General features: G+C 43.1%; 2 protein-coding genes across 4 annotated transcripts in view; one reads left to right on the forward strand and one right to left on the reverse strand.

Moving 5' to 3' along the window:
- cmss1 (cms1 ribosomal small subunit homolog) overlaps nt 1-26,593 on the reverse strand; it is a 362,453-nt gene that overhangs the window by 314,054 nt on the left and 21,806 nt on the right. The window contains exon 1 of one of the 3 annotated variants that reach the window (XM_070893709.1): nt 4,365-4,418. The exons of the other annotated variants lie outside the window; for them this stretch is intronic. The gene's annotated coding sequence lies outside the window, so the exon portion shown is untranslated. Of the gene's footprint in view, nt 1-4,364; nt 4,419-26,593 lie in introns of those variants that run through there. 3 annotated transcript variants of the gene reach the window in all.
- Nucleotides 1-26,593, forward strand: part of filip1l (filamin A interacting protein 1-like) — a 293,850-nt gene that overhangs the window by 259,687 nt on the left and 7,570 nt on the right. The gene's annotated exons all lie outside the window — the stretch shown is intronic.

The raw sequence follows: 26,593 nt of genomic DNA on the forward strand, positions 1-26,593 counted from the left end.
GCAGGCTAGAGGGGCCGTATGGCCTACTCCTGTTCCTATTTCTTACGTTCTTATATAAACTCCCAGACAGGAAACGCATTTGGCCGTTACAATAAAAATTAACATTTTCCCCCTGCAAAATCTTCCTTCACAACCATTCCACAGCCAATGCTTTAGGTACACAAGAGACCAGCTCAGTCATCCACTCATGCTACATCAGCTAATTGTCAAATTGTACACTAGATTGAACCAATTCTCGCTTTCAACTTCACTTACCACCGTACATAGTTCATTTTAGGCAACTATTGTTCCAATGTGTTTTACAGGAAATCTGGGAATGTTGGGCAGGAACTAAGTGAGAAGTCATTGTAAGTGCTCAAAGGCAAAGTCAGTGCTGGGCTGAAGCTTTTGAAAGTACATAAATAGGCAATGAGGTCGAAGAGTTTAGGGAGAGAATCCAAGACAGCAGTAGCATGGTGGCTGAATGCTCTGCCACTGATGGTAATGTAGAGTGGGACGACACACAGCAAACTAAAGTGAGAAAAGCAGAAGATGGATTCTGGAAGGAAGAGCTGTTGGAGATCGCGGAGGTAGCATGGAACAAATCCATGGGAGGAGCAGTAAAGGAGAACAATTTTTAAATTGTGCTAGAGGTTAGGGAGCCAATGCAGGTCGACAAGAACAGGAGTAATTGCATCATTAACTGATGTAACACAACCCTGACAAAATAAAATTTGAAGTAATTCTTAAGAATACAAATGGCACATTGAAATAACACAATTAATTTTTTTTTAAATAACAACACAATGTATAGTGCTCCTTTACAAATGCTGAGTCTGATACTTATATTTTTTTTTTAAAAAGAGTGAAAGTCTCAGCATAGATTAAGCGAAACAAGTACTACGTCTGATACTTATGGCAAATAAAGGCCTACCCCCTCTGGCTTGTCAAGAATGCACCTTCTACCCATTACATATCGCTGTCAACATTAAAGTGCCTTTTTGTCGGTGATGAGCTTCTCAACTCAACATATTCGTCTGAAATTCCTCTCTGCTATTTTAGTCGAAGTATTAACCAATTTATTTTAAACGGCTTAATGCCTCAATTAAAATAACAGAGGAAATTCAAACAAATGCATTAAGCATTCATACCATTATCTCGGTGTAAATTCAAGGCTCTCGTAATTGACGGCTCACAGCACAAAACTGTCAACAATTCAAGACAAACAAGCAATATCACTCAGATAGCCGTAAGAGCAATTAGTGAGAGAATGAAAAATTCAAACTGGTGCAGAATGCATGGTCTTTTGATATTGAGGTTAAGGCACATCTTGGGACAGAGTAAAAGATGTGCTTGTCATTTAAGCCGGGAGAGATTGGTGCTCTCGCTATTTGCACAAGAATAGAGAAAGTGTTCCAATTTCTAATGTTAACATCCCACAGAGTGCAAACTTCACCAGAAAAGTAGCCACTTAAAATTCTAGGACTGAGCAGATCAGAATTCAATAATGAAAAATCCATTACCTAATAAAGTGAACAAAATATATTTGCTAGAGAATGAAGCTCGACAATCACAGAATCTCACAAAAGACGTTCCCCATAGGGGAAGCAGACTTATTTCCTTTGTTGTAACACAAAAAGAAATTAATTAATCCTGTAAGTTACCATCTATTCGCCCTGCAGAAAAATTAGATATGCAAAATAAAACGGGTTCAATGGAACGTAAAGATAGCGGAAAACAAAATAGCACATCAAAGAACAGAATCAACAGGGTTTGAGCAAGAATTAGGTAACACCATCACAATATCTGCACACTAATAGAAGCATAATCTCAAGTGGTTTAAATAGCTTGCAAACATAAGAACATAAGAATTAGGAACAGGAGTAGGCCATCTAGCCCCTCGAGCCTGCTCCGCCATTCAATAAGATCATGGCTGATCTGGCCGTGGACTCAGTTCCACTTACCCGCCCACTCCCCGTAACCATTAATTCCCTTATTGGTTAAAAATCTATCTATCTGTGACTTGAATACATTCAATGAGCTAGCCTCAACTGCTTCCTTGGGCAGAGAATTCCACAGATTCACAACCCTCTGGGAGAAGAAATTCCTTCTCAACTCGGTTTTAAATTGGCTCCCCCGTATTTTGAGGTTGTGCCCCCTAGTTCTAGTCTCCCCGACCAGTGGAAACAACCTCTCTGCCTCTATCTTGTCTATCCCCTTCATTATTTTAAATGTTTCTATAAGATCACCCCTCATCCTTCTGAACTCCAACGAGTAAAGACCCAGTCTACTCAATCTATCATAATAAGGTAACCCCCTCATCTCCGGAATCAGCCTAGTGAATCATCTCTGTACCCCCTCCAAAGCTAGTATATCCTTCCTTAAGTAAGGTGACCAAAACTGCACGCATACTCCAGGTGCGGCCTCACCAATACCCTATACAGTTGCAGCAGGACCTCCCTGCTTTTGTACTCCATCCCTCTCGCAATGAAGGCCGACATTCCATTCGCCTTCCTGATTACCTGCTGCACCTGCAAACTAACTTTTTGGGATTCCGAAGGCCTCCTCGTAGGACTGCTCCTGGGCACGGCCAAGGGTGCCATCAGCCGGTCCAGGCAGCGGGCGGTCGAGGGGGTCGTTCAACCTGACTGCCTGCCTCTCTTCCGCTCTTACATCCGAGCCAGGGTGTCCCTGGAGATGGAGCACGCGGTGTCCACCGGTACGCTCGCGGCCTTCCGCGAGAGGTGGGCACCGGAGGGACTGGAGTGCATCATCACGCCCGGCAACCAAATTTTAATTTGATTTTACGTTTTAAAGTTTAATTTGTTTTAATTGCCGGTGCTTTTAGTGTCCCCCTCTCCTTTTATAGGGGGCACTGGAAAAAGGAAAAAATTTGATTTTAGTGCCCAAAAAAAAAAGAAAGAAAAAAAGGGCCTTGTAAATGTCTGGTGTGTCATCCAGGTCGGGTGGCACGGATAAATGTTTTATGTTTTGCAGGTAGACTCTAAAAGAGTTTCATGCTCAAGAACCCCCAGGTTCCTCTGCACCGCAGCATGTTGTAATTTCTCCCCATTCAAATAATATTCCCTTTTAATAATATTCCCTTTGCAAGGCTCCAGGACCACTGACTATCAGTGCTGGTAGATTCCAACAGTCACAGGTCTGCAGCAATACGAATGAAATAAACACCACCTTTCGTGCAACATTATAAAAAAAAAAATACGCTTCCCATGACATTCAAGTATTTGCCAAAAGCTTTACTTCAGTTTAGAAATGAACACAAGACAACAAATTTAGGTCAACCAGCCCACTTAACCAAGTGGATTTCTACTGGTATGCATCTGTGTAAATAAAAGTATTTTGTTTGGTGGATGTGTTAATTTAGAGCTCTGTGGTTATTTATAATCATTTGGTAAAATTACAAAAGTAGTTTAACTGAAAGTTAATGCGATTTTATTTTGAAACAGCTTCTAATATCGGCCTTTTGTTAATAAACAATTATAATCAATATGGAGTTTCAAGAAATGCCAGCAAATATTAAGTAGTAATCTACTAATTTTAACATGACGTTGATATAACCTCAAAGCCCACACAAGTCTTACAGCACTAATAAATGTAATGTTATTACTAAGTTTCTATAACATACTACAAATCACATCCAATGATCCATACAAATACATTTCTGCAGCGCCCTTTTGCCATCAACCCATCCTTCACGTTGCAAAACACTTTATTTGCAGCCAAATGTGAAACTACTGGACAACTATAAAGAGGACTCGAATCCCTCTATTTTTTCATAGGTTAAGTCACCTTTCATTCCAAATCTCAGAATTGTCTCGAATGTTTCCTCCCACTCCTTACACATGGTTACCTCTTTGCATGGAAGTTTAAATGTCATTTCAATTGTGAATAAAACAGTATCATAAAGTTAAAATCAGTTAGATTGTAAAAGTGAATCCCGAGATGAGTTTGCTGCTTTGAATTTACACCTATATATCCACTATTTGTAAAGACAAATGAAGTTTGCAGATAATATGACAGAACAAGGAATAATAGATTCGGAGGAGGAAGCTCAGAAATTACACAATGAGTTCGATAAAATATGCAAGTAGGTAGAATAGCATTTGAAATTTCATGCAGACTAGTGTGAAGTACATATCAAGGACAAAAGGTCAACACATGAGTGAGGTTGAAATAGCTACGGATGAAGTTGAGAGAGACCTAGGAGTCTTAGTAGACTAGATGCTCAACATGCCTAATGCAGAACAGCAATCAACAAAGTGAATAGAATACTGGACAATATAGCCAAAGCTAGAATATGGGAGTGCTTTGAACCCTGCCCACCTGGCAGAAACTGGGCAGTTAAATTACCCCAGGTTACTTACCCGCTGGAAACCCACTCGTATCCCGCCAACTGATTTTATTCCAAACCAGGTGGGAATCCCACTTTATTTATGTTTTCTAAAAAAAGAAAAAGGAGGAATAACAGAGGGACATTAGGCAGGTGAGACTGCATCAGAGGAAACCGACATCAGTTGTCAGGAAAATGCAGCAATCCATTATTAAGGAAGTGGTAACTGGGTACTTAGAAAATCATAAGAAGATTAGGCAGAGTCAACATGGTTTTATGAAAGGGAAAACGTGATTGACAAATTTCTGAGAGTTTTTTGAGGATGTAACTAGCAGGGTGGATAAAGGAGAACCAGTGGATGTAGTATATTTGGATTTTCAAAAAGGCATTCAATAAGGTGCCATATGAAAGATTGTTGCACAAGGTAAGGGCTCATGGGGTTGGGGGTAATATATTAGCATGGATAGAGGATTGGTTAAAGGGACAGAAAACAATAGAGTAGGAATAAACAGATCATTTTCAGGTTGGCAGGCTGTTAATAGTGGGGTGCCGAAAGGATCAGTGCTGGGGCCTCAGCTACTTACAATTTATATTAATGACTTAGATGAAGGGACCAAGTCGAATGTACAAGAACATAAGAAATAGGAGCAGGAGTAGGCCACTTGGCCCCTCGAGCCTGCTCCGACATTCAATAAGATCTGATCATGGGCTCAGCTCCACTTCCGTGCCCATAACCCTTATCACTCAAAAATCTGTCTATCTCCGCTTTAAATATATTCAATGACCAAGCCTCCACAGCTCTTTGGGGCAGAAAATTCCACAGATTTATAATCCTTTGAGAGAAGAAATTCCTCCTCATCTCAGTTTTAAATGGGTGACCCCTTATTCTAAAACTATGCACCCTAGTTCTAGATTCCCCCATGTGCAAACATCCTCTCTGCATCTACCTTGTCGAGCCCCCTCATTATCTTATATATCTTAAGATCACCTCTCATTCTTCTGAACTCCAATGAGTACAGGCCCAACCTGCTCAACCTTTCTTCATAAGTCAACCCCTTCATCTCAGGAATGAACCGAGTGAACCTTCTCTGAACTGCCTCCAATGCAAGTATATCCCTCCTTAAATAATGAGACCAAAATTGTACGCAGTACTCTAGGTGTTGCCTCACCAATACCCTGTACAGTTGTAGCAGGACTTCTCTGCTTTTATACTCCATCCCCTTTGCAATAAACGTCAACATTAAATTTGCTTTCCTGATTACTTGCTGTACCTGCATACTAACTTTTTGTGTTTCATGCACAAGGACCCCCAGGTCCCTCTGTACTCCACCATTTTGTAATTTTTCTCCATTTAAATAATGATTTGCTTTTTTATTTTTTTCTGCCAAAGTTGATAACCTCACATTTTCCCACATTATACCCCATTTGCCAAATTTTTGCCGACTCACTTAGCCTGTCTATATCCCTTTGCAGATTTTTTGTGTCCTCTTCACAACTTCCTTTCCCACCCATCTTTGTATCATCAGCAAACTTGGCTACATTACACTCGGTCCTTTCATCCAAATCATTAATATAGATTGTAAATAGTTGAGGCCCAGGCACCAATCTCTGTGGCACCCCACTAATTACTATTTGCCAACCGGAAAATTACCCACTTATCCCAACTCTCTGTTTTCTGTTAGTTAGCCAATCCTCTATCCATGCTAATACATTACCCCCAACCCCGTGAACTTTTATCTTGTGCAATAACCTTTTAACCTTCTCAAATGCCTTCTGGAAATCCAAATACACTACATCCACTGGTTCCCCCTTATCCACCCTGCTTGTTACATCCTCAAATACTTCAGCCAATTTGTCAAACACTACTTCCCTTTCATAAAATCATGCTGACTCTGCTTGACTAAAATTATGCTTTTCCAAATGTCCTGCTACTACTTCCTTAATAATGAACTCCAGCATTTTCCCAACGACAGATGTTAGGCTAACTGGTCTATAGTTTCCTGCTTTCTGTCTACCTCCTTTTTTTTGAATAGGGGTTACATTTGCGGTTTTCCATTCCACTGGGACCTCCCCAGAATCCAGGGAATTTTGGTAGATTGCAACCAATGCATCCACTATCTCTGCAGCCACTTATTTTAAGACCCTAGGATGTAAGCCATCAGATCCAGGGTACTTGTCTACCTTTCGTCCCATTATTTTACCGAATACTTCTTCTTTCGTGATAGTTTTAAGTTCCTCCCTCCCAATAGCCCCTTGATTATCCATTATTGGGATGTTTTTAGTGTCTTCTACCGTGAAGACCGATACAAAATATTTGTTCAAAGCTCTGCCATTTCCCTGTTCCCCATTATTAATTCCAGAGTCTTATCCTCTAAGGGACCATCATTTACTTTGGCCACTCTCTTCCTTTTTACATACCTGTAGGAACTCTTACTATCTGTTTTTATATTTCTTGCTAGTTTACTTTCATAATCTATCTTCTCTCTCATTATTTTTTTTAGTCATTCTTGGCTGGTTTTTAAAAAGCTTCCCAATCCTCTGGCCTCCCACTAAGCTTGGCCACTTTGTATGCCATTGTTTTCAATTTGATACCATCTTTTATTTCCTTAGTTAGCCACGGATATTTATCCCTTCTCACAGTCTTTCCTTCTCATTGGAATATATTTTTGTTGAAAGTTATGAAATATCTCCTTAAATGTCCACCACTGCTCATCAACCGTCTTACACTTCAATCTGTTTTCCCATTCCACTTTAGTCAACTCTGCCTTCATTCCTTTGTAGTCTCCTTTATTTAAGCTTGCAGCATCCAAGTTTGCTGATGATACAAAGTAAGTTGTGATGAGGATGCAAAGAGACTGCAAAGGGATATAGATAGGTTATGTGAGTGGGCAGTAAGATGGCAGATGGAGTATAAAGTGGGAAACATGGGGCCCAAGTTTCCACAGGATAAAAAACGTGCGCCCCTCCAAGCTGGGCGCCCGTTTTTCGTGCCTAAAACGGCGCCTAAAAAAAAACTCGCAATTCTGGAGCGTTCTGCAGCTCCTTGTCTGCCTGGCGCGGCGCCCAGGGGGGCGGAGCCTACACTCGCGCGGATTTTGTGGGAGGGGGTGAGTACTATTTAAATTAGTTTTTTTTCCTGCCGGCAACGCTGCGCGTGCGCGTTGGAGCATTCGCGCATGCTCAGTGTGAAAAAAACATTGGCACTCGGCCATTTTTGTAGTTCTTTGTAGCTGTTTAATTTTTTAACATTTTTTAAATAAAAGCACATTAGCACTTGCAGCCTTCTCACTGTCTCCTTCCCCCCCCCCACCGCGGGAACGAAACGGCTGTTCCCTTCCCCCCCCTCCGCGGGAACGAAGCGGCTGTTCAATTCCCTCCCCCTCCCCTCCGCGGGAACGAACGCCTGCAAAATTCTCTGTGCCCGAAGCACTTTCACACAGGTAGGAAGATGGTTTATTTAATCTTTTCTTTGCTTATAAATTTTTATTCAGGTTGGATTTATTTGTATAATATTTGTAGAAGTATAAATAAGGATTTATTATAGAATTTAATGAGTTCCCTTCCCCCCACCTCGTTCTGGACGCCTAATTTGTAACCTGCGCCTGATTTTTTAATGTGTAGAACAGGTTTTTTCAGTTCTACAAAAATCTTCACTTGCTCCATTCTACTTTAGTTTGGAGTACGTTTTCACTGTGGAAACTTTCAAATCAGGCGTCAGTGGCTGGACACGCCCCCTTTTGAAGAAAAAATTCTGTTCCAAAGTAGAACTGTTCTACCTGACTAGAACTGCAGAAAAAAAAATGTGGAGAATTGCGATTTCTAAGATAGTCCGTTCTCCACCAGTTGCTCCTAAAAATCAGGCGCAAATCATGTGGAAACTTGGGCCCATGAGGTTATTCACTTTGGTATGAAGAGTAAAATAACAGAATATTTTTTAAATGATGAAAAACTATTAAATATTGGTGTTGAGGAATTTGGGTGACTTTGTTCACAAAACACAAAGTTAACATTCATGTACATCAAGCAATTAGGAAGGCAAATGTTGGCCTTTATTGCAAGGGGGTTGGACTACAAGAGCAAGGATGTCTTGCTGCAATTGTACAGGGCTTTGGTGAGACCATACTTGGAGTACTGTGTACTGTTTGGGTCTCCTTACCCAAGGAACAACAACAACAACTTGTATTTATATAGCACCTTTAATGTAGTAAAACATCCCGAAGCACTTCACAGGAGTGTTAAGAAACAAAACAAATAAATTTGATACCGAGCCAAATGAGGAAATTGAGGCAGATGACCAAAAGCTTGGTCAAAGAGGAAGGTTTTAAGGAGCATCCTAAAGGAGGAACGATAGAGAAGTGAAGAGGTTTAGTGAGGGAGTTCCAGAGCTTAGTGCCCAGGCAGCTGAAAGCATGGCCACCAATGGTTGAGCGATTATAATCAGGGATGCTCAAGAGGGCAGAATTTGAGGATTGCAGACATCTCGGGGGGTTGTGAGGCTGAAGAAGATTACAGAGCTAGGGAGGGGAGAGACCATGGAGGGATTTGCAAACAAGGATGAGAATTTTGAAATTGAGGCGTTGCTTAACCAGGAGCCAATTTAGGCCAGCGTGCACAGGGGTGATGGGTGAGCGGGACTTGGTGAGAGTTAGGACACGGGCTGCCGAGTTTTGGATGACCTCTAGTTTACGTGGGGTAGAATGTGGGAGGCCAGCCAGGAATGTGTTGGAGTAGTCAAGTCTAGAGGTTACAAAGGCATGGATGAGGGTTTCAGCAGCAGATGAGCTGAGGCAGGGGCGGACACAGGCAAAGTTACGGAGGTGGAAATAGGCAATATGTACTTGCCTGAGAGGAAGAATATACTTGCCTGCGAGATGGTCCAACAAAGATTCACTAGATTGATCCCTGGGATGGGAGGGCTATCCTATGAGGAAAGATTTAGTAGAATGGGCCTATACACTCTGGAGTTTAGAAGAATGAGAGGTGATCTTATCGAAACATAAGGTTCAGAGGGCTGGACAGGGTAGTTGGCGAGATGCTGTTCCCCTGGCTGGAGAGTCTAGATCTAGGGATCATAGTCTCAGGATAAGGGGTCGGACATTTGTTCTGCAATCTTGTTATTTGGGAAAAGTGCAGTACCCTCATGTTGTTGATGATTGTACATGGGAAGGGCTGAGGAATGAGATAAAGAGATATTTCTTCATTCATTGTGAATCTTTGGAATTCTCTATCCCAGAGAGCCGCAGATGCTCAGTTGTAGAGTATATTCAAGGCTGACAGATAGATCTTTGAGCTTTAAGGAAATCAAGGGATATGGGCAAGAAAGTGGAGTGGAGGTCGAGGATCAGCCATAATCTATTTTAATGGCGGAGCAGGCTCGAGGGGCAGTATGGTCGACTGCTGCTCCTATTTTTTATGTTTCTAACTGTGATACTCATCATGATCCCTTAAAACCGTATATACAGGCAGAACGTTCGTTACCTTGATTTGTCAAGGAACTCGGCATAAGCGAATAATCATTCGGAAAGCTATGACAGTGTTAGGTTACATGCTGCAATCGGACATACAGCCAAAACTCTCACCAAAGCACAATATCGTCTGTGGCTTTTCAAGGTCACTTTAGTTCTGAACTCTCTGCGTCAGATTCATTCCGGTTTCTACAGAAGACATCAATCAATCTTTAGTGCACAAATGTATCAAGCAGGTGACAGATGCATTCATTGTTCCCCGAGCAAGTAACTACACCGCCCTTCCCATGGATAAATCATCAACAGCAGGAGGGTACTGCACTTTTCCCAAATAGCAAGATTGCAGAACATAAGTACACTGGGAGGATGGGCAGATAGCTGCATTTTGGTAGTAAGAATAGGGCAAGGAAACATACTGTAAATGGTAAGATTTCAAATTGCGTACAGGAGCAGTGGGACTTTGCAGATACACAGTTCATAAAAGACAGTTCAAGTAATAAAGTTATAAAAAAGCAATTAGAATGCTTAGTTTTGTAACTAGTAGTACAGAGTGCAAAAGCAAGGAGATAGCGTTGACCTTGTACAAGACTTTAATTAGGCTGCAGCTGGAGTATTATGTAGAGTTTAGGCACCCTATTATGGAAAGGATAGAACAGCAATAGAAGTGCAATGTAGATTTACTGGGGTATTACTCAGGATTGAGGGTTTTTTTTCACTAGAGTCGAGAAGGTTAAGGGGTAATTTGATGAACTATTTCAAGATTATGAGGGAGTATTATAGGTTAAATTGTTCCCACTGGTCAGTGTAATGGCAACAAGACGTTACAAATTTCAGACGCTGTACAAAAAGTTAGGGGAAAATAAATCATTTCATAGAGGGTAGTTAAAATGTTACATTTTCTTTCACTAAACATTGCTGAAGCAGAGTTCATCCATTATTTTTAAAAGGAATTAGATTTTCTTTGGGGAAAAAAAAGGAATATTAAAGGTTTTAGAAACTGAGCAGGAGAGGGGGATTAGGCTAGGTAGCTCACAGAGAAAAAAAACATCAGCACTGCCTTGGGCTGAATGACTTGTTCTATGCAGTAACATTGTGATTCTAAGAGCCTTATTCATGCCTTAGTGATATAATGTCATTGGATGCATTAAGGAGGTCTACCAGTGTCCTGGTCAACATTCTTCCCGCAACCTACATCATCAAAAGCAATGGTTAACTGACCATTCATTGCACACTTGTGGGATGTCGCTGGCTGACGTATTTGCTGATTTAACAAGGGACACAACAAAAGTAAACTGTTGTGTGGATCACTATGATATGTTTCAATTTTCCAAAGGTATTACATAAATCACATTACAGTGTTAGCTGTGGCTCAGTGGGTAACATTCCCGCCTCTGAGTCAGAAGGTTGTGGGTTCAAGTCCCACTGCAGAGACTTGAGCACAAAAATCGAGGCTGACACTCCAGTGCAGTGCTGAGGGAGTGCTGAACTGTCAGAGGTGCTGTCTTTCAGATATGACGTTAAACCGAGTCCCTGTCTGCTTTATCAGGTGGACATAAAAATCCCATAGCATTATTTCGAAGAAGAGCAGGTGAGTTACATCAGTGTCCTAGTTAATATTTATAGATGTGCTTATTTGTACTGCCAAAATGGCTGCCAAGCTCCACTCTTTGTCTACGATTGGTCCCCTTGGAAGATAAGCCACACCCTGAAGTTTCACTGGAATGTGTAACTGAAACCGCCCATCCCAAGGTCTCACTGACTTTGCAAAGTCGATCCACTTTGACTTCCTGAAGCGAGATGATAGAGCTCCCCAGAAGACAGCAAGGGTCAGCCAAAGTGCCTTACCCCAGTCCAAGTGTATGCCTTCCCCAGCCAAAGTGCCTTACCCCAGTCCAAGTGCATGCCTCCCCCAGATAAGTGCCTTACCCCAGTCCAAGTGTATGCCTCTCCCAGCCGAAATGCCTTACCCCATCGCAAGTGCATCCTCCCCACCTCCCCCCCCCCCCATACCATAGATGGGGCAGGCATTGTGTACGGATTGTTAACAGGTTTATGAAGTGAATAGTGACAGTGTTGTGACTTCTGGATATCATCCACTCCAACGATGTCCCTTGTAGGGGGTTGGAAGAACGTGATCCATCTTTCCCCTGACCCGTGTCTCTCTTCGCCCGCTCCCACCCACTCCAGTGTCTCTCTCACTCTCCCTGTAGCCACTCTCACTTTCCGTCTCCCTGCACCCACTCTCACACTCTCTCCCCGCAGCCCCTCTCCCTTTCCCCGCAGCCAACCTCCCTCTCCCCACAGCCGTGGCCCCATGCCGGCCGAGGGGGGGGGGGGAAAGAGAGTCAGAGCCTCAGGAATGGAAGAAAACCTCTGTGATTCCCTCCATAAGCATCTGGAGGGAGTCATGGGAGAGCCTCGGTGCAGCCATGCACCTTTATGCAGTGTTTGTCAGTTTTTGCAGTAGCTCAATGCTGCGAAAAACTGACAGATAAAATGTCAAAAAATAGTTGGGCATGGTCCCTTTACGGAAACCGGCTGATACCCAGTCATCAGATAACATTATCAAACCCGCTTCCAGTTAATTGGTCGGGAAACCCGCAGGGTGGGCTTAACAAGCCCCAGCCACGGAAGATTGCTGTTCGAGGGCGGGCTGCCGATGCCACCCACACCCAACTCACACCCATTGGCGAAATCGCGGCCATGATTTCCTCTAGTACAGGAATCCAGAACAAGGGGCACAATTTTAAAATTAGAACTTGGCTATTTAAGAGGGAAATTAATAAGCAGTTTTTCACAAAAAGCGTGGTGGAAATCTGGAATTGTCTCCCCAGAAGATATGGGAAGCTGGGTCAATTTAAATTTTCAAGATCAAACTCGATAGATTTGTGTTAGGCAAGGGTATCAAAGGATATGGAGCAAAGGCTCAAGACTAGAGGAATGAGCAAAGGCTTGAAATATAGATTGCTGTTTTTCCATAGTTGTTGCCTGACCTGATGAGTATTTTCAGCTTTTTTTGTTATTATTAGCATTTAAAATACTTTTGGTAATTCCAAAAAACCTGTAATTTGATTAATTTTAGATCAAAGCAGACTGGAACTCTGAATCAAACATAGGTATAGATTTTCAACTTGCCATACAGACTTAAAATAGATGTTGTGAATCAACCACCCATTACAGAAATCACTCAATTTTCACTTCCATTGATTTGAGAAAGCCTTTGACAAGGTACATAAGATCATAAGAAATAGAAGCAGGAGGCCAATCGGCCCTTCGATCCTGTATTCAATAAGATCACGGCTGATCTACCTCAACACCACCTTCCTGCACTATTTCCATATCCCTTGATTCCCTCAGTATCCAAAAATCTATCGATCTCTGTCTTCAATGTACTCAACGACTGAGCATCCACAGCTCCAATGGGTAGAGAATTCCAAAGATTCACAACCCTTTGAGCCTCTTTGTGTCCTCCTCACAACTTATTTTCCTACTTAACTTTGTATCGTCAGTAAACTTGGGATACATTACTCTAGGTCCCCTCATCTAAGTTATTTAAGTACCAGACAGGAGACTACTGTAGAAGATAAAGGGGTATCAAATTAGGCGACGGGTAGCAAATTTCATTTAAAACTATTTAGAAGGGAGGAAACAGAGCAAGTGTTGAGGCAGAATCTCAGCATGGCTAGAAATGGGTAGCTGAGAAAATGCCCTACTCTATTTCCTCCCACAGGATCCCGTTCGAGAACCATTTCTGTTCACAGTGTACATCAACGATCTGATACAAGGCTATAGGGAATGATGTCCAAATTTGCATATGATATGAAAAAAGGAGTCATAGTAAATGATTGAGAACCAAAGGAGGCTGCATATTGATTAGTTGGTGGAATGGACAACAAAATGGCAGATGGAATTCAATGGCAATGAATGCAAGGGAGATATTTTGATATATATAAAAAAATTATCCTTTAAATGGGAAAAGCTGGATGATATGGAAGGGAGGGATTTTGGGGATTGCAAAATTAGAGGAGCAGAGATATCTCGGAGGCTTGTAGGGCAGTAGGAGATTTACAGAGATAGGGAGGGTCGAGGCCATGGCGGGATTTGAAAACGGATGAGAATTTTGAAATTGAGGCATTGCTTAACTCTGAGCCAATATAAGTCAGCGAGCACAGGGGTGGGTGAATAGGACTTGGTGCGAGTTAGGACACGGGCAGCCGAGTTTTGGATGACGTCAAGTTTACGTAGGGTAGAACATGGGAGGCCAACCAGGAGTCAAGTCTAGAGATGAGGGCTTCAGCAGATGAGCTGAGGCATGGGGGGAGAAAGAGACGGGCGATGTTATGGAGGTGGTCTTAATTATGCCGCAGATATCTGGCTGGAAGCTCATTTCAGGGTCAAATATGACACCAAGGTTGCAAACAGTACAAAGCAACATGCTATAAACATAACTAAGCGATTCCACAATCAACGGATCAGATCAAACCTCTGCAGTCCTGCCACATGCAATCGTGAATGGAGGTGGGCAATTAAACAACCAACAGAAGGAGGAGGCTCCATGATCATGCCCATCCTTCATGATGGAGGAGTCCAACACACAAGTGCAAAAGACAAGGCTGAATCAATTTCAACCAGAAGTGCCAAGTGGATGATCCATCTCGGCCTCCTCCTGAGGTCCGCACCATCACAGAAGCCAGTCTTCAGCCAATTCGATTCACTCCACCTGATATCAAGAAATGGCTGAGCTTACTGGATACAGCTGTGGGCCCGGACAACATCCCAGCTGTCACACTGAAGACTTGCACTCCAGAACTATCTGCGCCTCTAGCCAAGCTGTTCAAACTGCCCAGGTAAGTCCTTTTCACAAAAAGTACGACAAATCCAATCTGGCCGATTACCACCCCATCAATCTATTCTCAATCATCAACAAAGTGATGGAAGCTATCGTCGACAATGCTATCGAGCGGCACTTGATCACCAATAACCTGCTCACTTGGCTCCAGACCTCATTACAGCTTTGGTCCAAACATGGACAAAAGAGCTGAATTCCAGGAGGTGAAGTGAGAGTGACTGCCCTTGACATCAAGGCAGCATTGACCGAGTGTGACATCAAGGAGCCCTAATAAAATTGAAGTCAATGGGAATCAGGGGGAAAACTCTCCACTGGCTGGAGTCATGCCTAGTACAAAGGAAGATGGTTGTGGTTGTTGGAGGCCAATCATCAAAGCGCCAGGACATCGCAGGAGTTCCTCAGGGCAGTGCCCCAGACTCAACCATCTTCAGTTGCTCCATCAATGACTATCCCTCCATCATAAGTTCAGAAATGGGGATGTTCGCTGATGATTACACAGCGTTTAATTCCATTTGCAATTCTTCAGATAATGAAGCAGTCCGTGCCCTTATGCAGCAAGACCTGGATGACATTTAAGCTTTGGCTGATAAGTGGTAAGTAACATTCACACCACGCAAGTGCCAAGCAATGACTATCTATATCCAACAAGAGAGAGTCAAACCACCTCCACTTGACATTCAACGGCATTACCATCGCCGAATCCCCCACCATCAACATCCTGAGGGGGATCACCACTGATCAGAATTTAATTAGACCAGCCACATAAATACTGTGACTAAAAGAGCAGGTCAGAGGCTGGGCATTCTGAGGCGAGTGTCTCACTTCCTGACTCCCCAAAGCCTTTCCACCATCTACAATGCACAAGTCAGGAGTGTGATGGAATACTCTCCACTTGCCTGGATGAGTGCAGCTCCAACAACACTTAAGAAGCTCGACACCATCCAGGACTATGGGAGTACCTTCACCACTGGGACTGCAGCGGTTCCAGAGGCAGCTCACCACCACCTTCTCAAGGACAATTAGGACTGGGCAATAATTGCTGGCCTTGCCAGTGATGCCCACTGCCCAGGAAAAAATGTTTAAAAATCAAAGATACACCAAACATTTGGATACCTTTAATATTATATTAGTTTTTATTTCAGCAACGAAGGGAGTCAGTTTCCTGGTCCTCCTGGCAGTCTGAGTGTCCCAATCTCTCGTCAAGCTACAGTACGCGGACAACGTTTGCGTCTGCGTACACAGAGACTGAACTCTAAGTCATAGTCAACATCTTCACTGAGGCATAAGAAAGCATGGGCCTTACACTAAACATCCGTAAGACAAAGGTCCTCCACCAACCTGACCCTACCACATAGCACTGCCCCTCAGTCATCAAGAACCATGGCGCGGCCCTGGACAACGTGGACCAATAGAACATAAGAACATAAGAATTAGGAACAGGAGTAGGCCATCTAGCCCCTCGAGCCTGCTCCGCCATTCAATAAGATCATGGCTGATCTGGCCGTGGACTCAGCTCCACTTACCCGCCCTCTCCCCGTAACCCTTAATTCCCTTATTGGTTAAAAATCTATCTATCTGTGACTTGAATACATTCAATGAGCTAGCCTCAACTGCTTCCTTGGGCAGAGAATTCCACAGATTCACAACCCTCTGGGAGAAGAAATTCCTTCTCAACTCGGTTTTAAATTGGCTTCCCTGTATTTTGAGGCTGTGCCCCCTAGTTCTAGTCTCCCCTACCAGTGGAAACAACCTCTCTGCCTCTATCTTGTCTATCCCTTTCATGATTTTAAATGTTTCTATAAGATCATCCCTCATCCTTCTGAACTCCAACGAGTAAAGACCCAGTCTACTCAATCTATCATCATAAGGTCACCCCCTCATCTCCGGAATCAGCCTAGTGAATCGTCTCTGTACCCCCTTCAAAGCCAGTATATCCTTCCTTAAGTAAGGTGACCAAAACTGCACGCAGTACTCCAGGTGCGGCCTTACCAATACCCTATACAGTTGCAGCAGGACCTCCCTGCTTTTGTACTCCATCCCTCTCACAATGAAGGTCGACATTCCATTCGCCTTCCTGATTACCTGCTGCACCTGCAAACTAACTTTTTGGGATTCATGCACAAGGACCACTATTTGAAGGGGCTGCTCCTGAAATTCTGGCTGCACTTCAGTCCCACTCTCCTGATCTTTGGGCACCCTGTGCGGAGGGGAGCGGGTAGGTCCGAAGGCCTCCTCGTAGGACTGCTCCTGGGCACGGCCAAGGGTGCCATCAGCCGGTCCAGGCAACGGGCGGTCGAGGGGGTCGTTCAACCTGACTGCCTGCCTCTCTTCCGCTCTTACATCCGGTCCAGGGTGTCCTTGGAGATGGAGCACGCGGTGTCCACCGGTACGCTCGCGGCCTTCCGCGAGAGGTGGGCACCGGAGGGACTGGAGTGCATCATCACGCCCGGCAACCAAATTTTAATTTGATTTTACGTTTTTTAAGTTTAATTTGTTTTAATTGCCGGTGCTTTTAGTGTCCCCCTTCCCTTTTATAGGGGGCACTGGGGAAAATTGTGAATTTAGTGCCCAAAAAAAAAAAAAAAAAGAAAAACACAAAAAAAAAGGGGGGGAAAAAAAAGGGCCTTGTAAATGTCTGGAGTGTCACCCAGGTCGGGTGGCACCGTTTAATGTTTTTATGTTTTGCAGGTAAACTCAAAAGAGTTTCATGCACAAGGACCCCCCAGGTCCCTCTGCACCGCAGCATGTTGTAATTTCTCCCCATTCAAATAATATTCCTTTTTACTGTTTTTTTTCCCCAAGGTGGATGACCTCACACTTTCCGACATTGTATTCCATCTGCCAAACCTTAGCCCATTCGCTTAACCTATCAAATCTCTTTGCAGCCTCTGTGTCCTCTACACAACCCGCTTTCCCACTAATCTTAGTGTCATCTGCAAATATCCATACCTCGGGAGCCTATTATCAGAAAGGGCAGACATCGACAACGAGGTTCAACACTGCCTCCAGGGCGCCAGCGCAGCCTTCTGCCACCTGAGGAAGAAAGTGTTCGAAGATCAGGCCCTCAAATCTGGCACTAAGATCATGGTTTACAGGGCTGTAATGTTACCCGCCCTTCTGTGTGGCTCAGAGACGTGGACCATATACAGTAGACACCTCAAATCGCTGGAGAAAGACCACAAACGATGTTTCTGCAAGATCCTGCAAATCCCCTGGGAGGACAGACGCACCAACGTTCGCGTTCTCGATCAGGCCAACATCGAAGCACTGACCACACTTGATCAGCTCCGCTGGGTGGGCCACATTGTTCGCATGCCTGACACAAGACTCCCAAAGGAAGCGCTCTACTCGGAACTCCTACACGGCAAGCGAGCCCAAAGTGGGCAGAAGAAACGTTTCAAGACCACCCTCAAAGCCTCCTTGATAAAATGCAGCATCCCCACCTACACTTGGGAGTCCCTGGCCAAAGATCGCCCTAAGTGGAGGAAAAGCATCCGGGAGGGCGCTGAGCACCTCAAGTCTCGTCGCCGAGAGCATGCAGAAAGCAAGTGCAGGCTGCGGAAGGAGCATGCAGCAAACCAGTCCCACCCATCCTTTCCTTCAACAACTGTCTGTCCCACCTGTGACAGAGACTGTAATTCCCGTATTGGACTGTTCAGTCACCCAAGAACTCACTTTTAGAGTGGAAGCAAGTCTTTCTCGATTTCGAGGGACTGCCTATGATGAGTGCTAGTGTGATGTATGTAGAGAATAAAGATGAGCAACAATTCAAATCGATCCTTTTGAAACCAATTCAAATCCACTGTCTGTATCAATTTTAATCCACGCACAAGTATAGTTGCTTTTGTGGTACCATCGGAAGCAAATGCACCATGTGGTGTAGTATGGGACCACATCAACCAAAATTATCCTAGGTTAGATCCTGATCTGTGCCAGGATAGCAGTAGGAGCATTGCAACTGGCCTCAATGTTCCTAGGTTAGCGAAGATGGGAGGGTGAATACCAGTTAGTGTTCTTACTCCTCATCTCTATGCAGATTCTCCTGCTGGAAAGTGCATTTATGGAGGTCAGGAACATCCTATAAAACAGCTTGCCAACATTTTTCATCTCAGCTTAACTGTGGAGAATGAGTATTTGGCGAAGTACCACAGAGTTGCCAGCATCCGTGGAATTATATTCCTTCAGAAGCGAAGAAGAAACTTAAGGAACTACAGGCGCAAGAGACAACCTCAATCAACATTTATGAACTGAAAATAAATCTGTACAGTTGTACTTTCAGAGTTTAAAGTATCTTACAGATTTTCAGCTTACAGCAATCATATTTTCAAGCTTAGAGAGGTAAAACTGGTCAGATTGGGAGAAACCCTTTGAAAATATTAGTAAAGATATTCAGAAACAGAAGGATGGTATCCTGCTGTGAAAGATAATACTGTGGTTACTTGACTAACCTGGGAGTAAAATGGGAAAGAATAAAGGATATGCAATTCAAATAATCCTTTTAATCATTTTTGCAGTATTCCCTATGCATGGGTTTTAACATCCTGTTACCAAGGTTATTACTCCATTTGAAAAATGGACTTAATTACATGTCTAGGAAACAATTACTCTATTTAAATGTATTTCCTTTTTTGCGTAATTCTTGCTGTTGAGCTGTAAATATTATGTGACCTCAAATAAATAGCTTATGATCAAAATGCAAGGCGGTACCTCGAAAAGAAAGGATGCTGTCAAAAAATCCATAGGATAGAGAGCTACCACCCTAAAAGTTAAGTTCTTCTTTCATATATGCACTATGTGACATTTTTATGAAATGTTTTAAATGCCTATTTTTAAAATTAGTCCATTCGTTTAGTTTAGAAGTTTATTTTTACTGATGATTCCCAATGTAAAAGAAATTGAATATAAAATGAAAAATGGCAGACAGGAAAAGACCCTCTGGTAAAGTCAGCCTGTCCCACATTAATGTGATGTCTTGTGCATCACAATACATACACTCCCCACCCGAGGCGGAAAAAAAACGCAGGATAATTAGGGAAACAAATCTGGAAAATTCCTCCCTGACCCCTTTAAGCAATCAAAACTAGACTAGGTGACCACACTGGCCCTGATTCATGTTATACAGTACTTACCTCTTACACGAGGTGATCTCTGCCCCAGCCAGAAACAGGTCTAGCTCTCGCTTGAAGAAACTCAGTAAATCAATGTTCATCACACCATCCAGCAGACTGTTCCACAAGTCCACTATTCTCTGGGAAAAGAACCACCTCCTAACATCCAACCTATTTCTGTCTTTACATAACTTGAGCTTATCGTGGTCCTCCCTAACCTATTTAGTTGAAATAAACTATCTACCCAAACATAATCTAGTCCCTACATCATCTTATAAACCTCTATCTAATCACTGCTAAATCTAAGCTTCTCTAAAGTGTAAAGATCCAGCTCTTGTATAACTTGTACTTATATAGCATCTTTCACATCCTATGATATGCCAAAGCATTTCATTATCGGCATATGCAGTGGGCTATTTGTATACAACAAAGTCGCACATAAAGCAATGAGATAAATGATCACTTAATCTGTTCCGGTGGTGTTGATTGAGAAATAAATGTTAGAGGAAACCGGGAAACCACTCCTGCTCTTCTTTGAAGAGTGCCGCAATATTCTTTTACATCCACCTGAACAAGTAGATGTGGCCTTGGTTTCACATCTCATCTGAGAGATGAAACCCCTGGCAATGCAGCACTCCCTCAGTACTGCACTCAATTATGTGCTCACGGCCAGAGAGGGGCTTAAACCCATGACTTTTCTATTTGGAGGCCAGAGTGCTACCACTGCCATGGCTGAAACCTTGGAAGGACCTATGCCCTACTCAGCACTTTTTGTTGGGCTATTTCTATTTCACTGTTCCAAATCTAACACAAATTTAACAATAAAAAAAACAGTAGTTTAAAAATGACAGTTAGCAATATTGGTGGACAAGCATTTCTCTGTCCACGATTTTAACATAGTTATTAATTTGTTTATTTTAGAAGGGTAAAACAGCAGACGGGGAATATTATACAAGCATGTTAAGCTTTCAACCAGTAATTTCTAAGCTAGCATTTTTAAATCATGAAAATTACCTGTCTTTACTGAAGTTGAAGAAAACTCTTGTATCAATTAAGCGGTAGGCCACTTAATAGTGTAGATGAACAAAAGGGCCTTGGAGTGCTTTTCCACAGATCCCTGAAAGTAGCACGCCAGGTGGATAAGATGGTTAAGAAGGCATATGGAATGCTTGCCTTTATAGGCTGAGGCATAGAATACAAGAGCAGGGAGGTTATGCTCAAATTGTATAATACACTGATTTGGCTACAGCTGGAATACTGCGTGCAGTTCTGGTCGCCGTATTATAGGAAGGACGTGATTGCACTGGAGAGGGTGCAGAGGAGATTTATGAGGGTACTGCCTGGAATGGAGAATCTTAGCTATGAGGACAGATTGGATAGGCTGGGTTTGTTCTCCTTGGAACAGAGGAGGCCGAGGGGTGACCTCATTGAGGTGTATGGATATAGTGGATAGCAAGGGCCTATTTCTCTTGGTGAGGAGGTCAATTATGAGGGGACATAGGGTAAGGTGGTTGGTGGGAGGTTTAGAGGGGATTTGAGGGGGGCTTCTTCACGCAGAGGGTTGTGGGGGTCTTGAACTCGCTGCCTGGAAGGGTGGTGGAGGCAGAAACCCTCACCACATTTAAAAAAGGTGCTTGGATGTGTACTTGAAGTGCCGTAACCTGCAGGGTTATGGACCTCGAGCTGGTAAGTGGGATTAGACTGGATAATCTCTTGTAGGCTGGCGCAGACACGATGGTAAGTACATCATGGAATCTAATATGGCTGGAGTGATCTCCTGGACTAATTTCGATCGCCTGGATGGGTATGAGAGGAATTTTCCCAAGTTTTTTTCCCCCAATTGGCCTGGAGTTTTATCTGGTTTTTTGCCTCTCCAAGGAGATCGCATGGCTACGAGTGGGGTGGAGTGTAAAATGTTGCAATACATGGGGCATTGCAGTTGTGTGGGACGGACTGGTTGGGCCGGATGCTCATTACCTGTCCACCATTGTTCATTGGTTTATATGTAACCTTCAGGGCTGCTGACCGAGGACCGTGTGGCTCTTTGTCGGCCGGCGCGGACACGATGAGCCGAAATGGCCTCCTTCTGCGCTGTAAATTTCTATCTTTCTATGATTGCTGCTTTAATGTGTCTTTAGTATTTCCATACATAGCAGTAGCGTTAATCTCGCATAAGGCCTGCTTTTATCAGCTCAAGAATTTTAAAGCACAGAAAAGACATTTTTTTCAATAATTTAAACATTTAAAATCCTGTTAAGTTTATTTTTAGACCCTTTAAAATATGTAAATTTATTTTTCAAAAAATGTAATGTTTGTTTTAAATAATTAGTTAAATCCCATTTTGTTTAATTTCAAATATTTGATGTTTTTAAGAAATATATATTTTCAGTGTTTGTGTGTTTTTGTGGGTATTCCCATTCATACTTATGGTGATTCCGTACAAATGGAGCTCACCACAAGTATGAATCGGAATACCCCTACTTGGATTAGTTGGGCTGACCCACATGATCCCAGGGATGCTTACAATGTGCCTATGGCCCTGGAAGACGTGGGACTCTACTTAGAGGCCCGGGACCACAAGCCTCCGAACCTCCCGTACCACCAGGTAGATTCGTAGACATTTTTCAGGTCGGAGGTATCCGCCTCCGAATTTCTGGGCCACTAAATTTCAAAAGGGAATTGGATAAATACTTGAAGGAGAAAAATGTGCAGAAAGGGCTATGGGGAAAGAGCAGGGGAATGGGACTAATTGGATAGCTCTTCCAAAGAGCCAGCACAGGCACGATGGGTTGAATGGCCTCCTGCGCTGTATGATTCTATGATACACGTAAAGTACAAATTGGACAATGAATGACATACAGCCTAACTATAATCTGGTGGTGGTTGGGTTTAAATACTTCTGTATGCTGCGATTGGGTAAACTGCACCAACAGCCTAACTGAAGCAAATTTTTTATTGTTTCTATCCCCCATATAGGCAGCAAAACTTTGAACATCTGATGATCATCCGTTCTATTGGTTTCTGAAACGAACAATTCTACTTAGAAGTTCTAGTGTAGCCTATTTCTACATCTCACTTTCACATTCAGTCCAAAACTAGTACCTTCCCCAACGACCATGATTTACTTGTCCATTGCAACAAGAACCACAAAGTGAAAAAATAATGGCTCGACTCCATCACAGTATAATGCTACGGAGCACTTCTTATCTCCCCACTTTCTGATAAATATCCATTTCTGTCCCAATTAGATATGAAGTGGTATAAATAACTTACATTTTCATTCTGTTATTAGTTACATAAAATTAATAGTGGTTAACCACAATGACAATAAAAAACAAGACAATGTTGTCTAAAGTATTACAATATTCCTGCTTACACAAGCAAATACATAAAATAATTAATCAACGTAATCATAGTTTAAAAAAAACAAGTCAAAGTGATCAAACCATGGACATTAAGATTTGGAGAATTACATTTCATTTTATGCAACGGTAAAAATGAAAACATACAAACAAGTATAACATTTAATTTTTTTTTCAAAGTTTAACATTCTATTGAAGAGAAGAAAAAATATATAGGAACAGTAGTAGGCCATTCAGCGCCTGGAGCCTGTTCCACCATTCAATTATCATGGCTGATCTGTACCTCAACTCCATTTACCCACCTTTGCTCCATATCACTTGGTTGCCTCAGCTAACAAAAATCTATTGTTCTCAGTCTTGAAAATGTCAATTGGTTCATCAACCATAGCCTTTTGGGGAGGCGTGTTCCAGATTTCAACCACCCATTGCGTTTCAAATTTCACTTCTAAAATAGTCTCGCTCTAATTTTAAGATTATGCTTTCTTGTTCTCGATTGCTCTACCAGAGGAAATAATTTCTCTGTATCTACCCTATCGAATCCCTTTTATCATTTTAAATATCCGATTAGATCACTCCTCAATCTTCTAAACTCAAGGGAATACATGCCAAGTTTATGCAACCAGTCCTCATAATTTAACTCGGAGTTTAATTCTGGTGAATCTGCAATTATGCATAACAGATATATAATATATACAGAGTAATGGATCATTTTTCATATGCTCATTATGGGATAATGAAGTTTACAAAGTAGTTGTCATATTTACCTACATAACAGTGACTAAACTTCAAAAGTAATTAATTATATGTGAAGCGCATGGAACATCCTAAGGAACTACATAAATGCAGCTTTTTTCTTTATGCAAATATTATATACCATGTAATGGTGATGAAAATAAATCCTCTGAACACAGCTCGTCAAACCACATGATTCAATCAGGTCATCTGCAAGACACCCCACCTTGCAAAGAAAAAGAGGATTCTTGAAATAATAAGAATTTGCTAAGTTCTGGTAAATTATATATAAACTTTCAAGCATGCTTTTGCATTACTGATGCTTTTGGGAATACACAATGGACTGGATTTTTCGCGGGGGTGGGGAGGTCAGTTGGCACGATCGGTGGCGGATTGAGTTGGAAAGTGTTTTTTTTTTTGCCCAGCGGGTGGGGACCCCGCTGTGAACCTGCCGCCGTGCGCCTTTCCCCGGTGTCAGATCTGACAGCGCTGAGCAGACCCAACATGCAGCGGCGAGTTCACAGCGTAGGATCAAATTCAGATAATTAGTGGCTTGTTTAAAGCCACTTAAGAATGGATTTGAGCTCACCTTCTGCATTTGGCAGCTCGCCCACAGGGTCCACACTGGTCGTGGACCACATCCATCAAGTGGAGGCGGGAGTTCAGTGGCCATTAAATCAGCTGTTGAGTTGACAGCTTCAAATGTACAGTAAAAGCTTACCCCTTACACAGAGATATCTTTCCTCAGCCACAAGCTCTTCCTCACTGCATTTCCACAACAGATTCACCATGCTGAAAGTCTTTACACAAGTCTCCATCTAGTCTGATCTCCGCAATTAACTGATGCTGCACAGAACAAAGGACATCAGCACCTGAGCATATTGCTGCCCGGGAGGCCAGAGATGGCCTCACCACTAGCCACATTTACTTCACTTGACGCTATGTACCCTGGCTGCCACATGATGCAGCAGGTTGGCACCACCACACACCAACTCCATAAAGCATCCCTATAATGCCCAAGCCATTCCTTTCACAGTCATCACTATTAAGTCTCACCATTCACTGCAACTCACTAAGCCCCGTCCAAACGTGCACACAAATCTGGTCAATAGCGCAAAGTGTTAAAAATAAGGTTTCAATGCTTGACACCACATTAACAGAAACTTTACATGAACATTGCATAAAACACCCAAGTGCCTACCCTTGTGTGGTTAGTTGGTATGGTTGCACTAGGATGTGGGTGAGTGTGATGGATGGCTAGTGAGATGGGGATGTAATAATGTAGATAGAGAGGGATGGGTGGAGGTGCAAGGTAAGTTGGTGTTAGTAAGGATGTGCAGTAGTAAGGTAGGGAAGGCAGAGTGATGGGGATGTGACGAGAGGCACAGCAGGATGAGGGTGAGTGTGGCTTTGTACCAATGTTTAGTGATCTACTGAGATCATTGAAACGTTTTCAGCACTGCACCCAGGTCCTCCCTACCACATCACTGCTTGTGCCCTCCTCAGGAAGGTGCATCCTGGCTGTGTTGGTCTCCTGGGGATGTCTCATTAGAATATGGAGGGAGTCATGGGAGAGCCAGGGTGCAGCCCTGCAGTGATTGTCAGTGTCTGCATCATCTCCAAGCTGTAAAACACTGACAGAGCAAATATCAAGATAAAGTTGGCCATGATCCCTTTAAGGAAACCGGCTGATGACGTGTCATCAAATGATGTCACCAGGCCCACTTCCTCTAATTGGCCGGGAAATGCGCTGGCGGGCTTAACAAGCCCCATTAAAGTAAATCCATTTCAGAGGCAGGGATTGAGACAGCAGCGGGGTCAGGACCCGCCACCGACGTCGCCTACCATGGACCCGCCAAGGTCAGCAAAGTCGCAGCCAATGTTTTTTACCACATGTGCACAACACATCATTGTGGGTCTCTGTTCCAATCAACAGTTTTGCACCATAACACTTTTTTTTTTTTACTCGTTCCTGGAATGTGGGCGCCACTGGCAAGGGCAGTATTTTTTGCCCATCCCTAATTGCGCTTGAAAAGGTGGTGGTGAGCCGCCTTCTTGAACCGCTGCAGTTCTTGTGGTGAAGGTACTCCCAATGTGGTTAGGGAGGGAGTTCCAGAATTTTGATGAAGAAATGGTGATATATTTCCAAGAAAAGATGGTTTGTAACTTGGATGGGGAACTTGCAGATAATGGTGTTCCCATGCACCTGCTACCCTTGTCCTTCTAAAGCGGTACAGTTCATGGGTTTGGGAGATGCTGCCGAAAAAGCCTTGGCGTGTTGCTGCAATGCAACTTGCAGATGGTACACACTACAGCCACAATGCGCTATGATAGAGGGAGTGAATGTTTACGGTGGTGGATGGGCTGCCGATCAGGCGGGCTGCTTTGTCCTGGATGGTGCTAAGTTTCTTGAGTATTGTTGGAGCTGCACTCATCCAGGCAAGTGGAGAGTATTCCATACACTCCTGACTTGTGCCTTGTAGATGGTGAAAAGGCTTTAGGTTGTCAGGAGGTGAGACACTTGCCACAGAATACCCAGCCTCTGACCTGCTCTTGTCGCCACAGTATTTTTGTGACTGGTCCAGACATGTTTTTGGTCAATGATGATCCCCAGGATGTTGATGGTGGGAATTCGGCAATGGTAATGCCATTGAATGTCAAGGGATGGTGCTTAGACTCTCTCGTGAGATAGTCATTACCTGGCACTTGTGTGGCGAGGTGTTACTCATCAGCCCAAGCCTGAATGT

This window comes from Pristiophorus japonicus, chromosome 11 (assembly GCF_044704955.1).
Source record: "Pristiophorus japonicus isolate sPriJap1 chromosome 11, sPriJap1.hap1, whole genome shotgun sequence".
Lineage (NCBI taxonomy): Eukaryota > Metazoa > Chordata > Chondrichthyes > Pristiophoridae > Pristiophorus > Pristiophorus japonicus.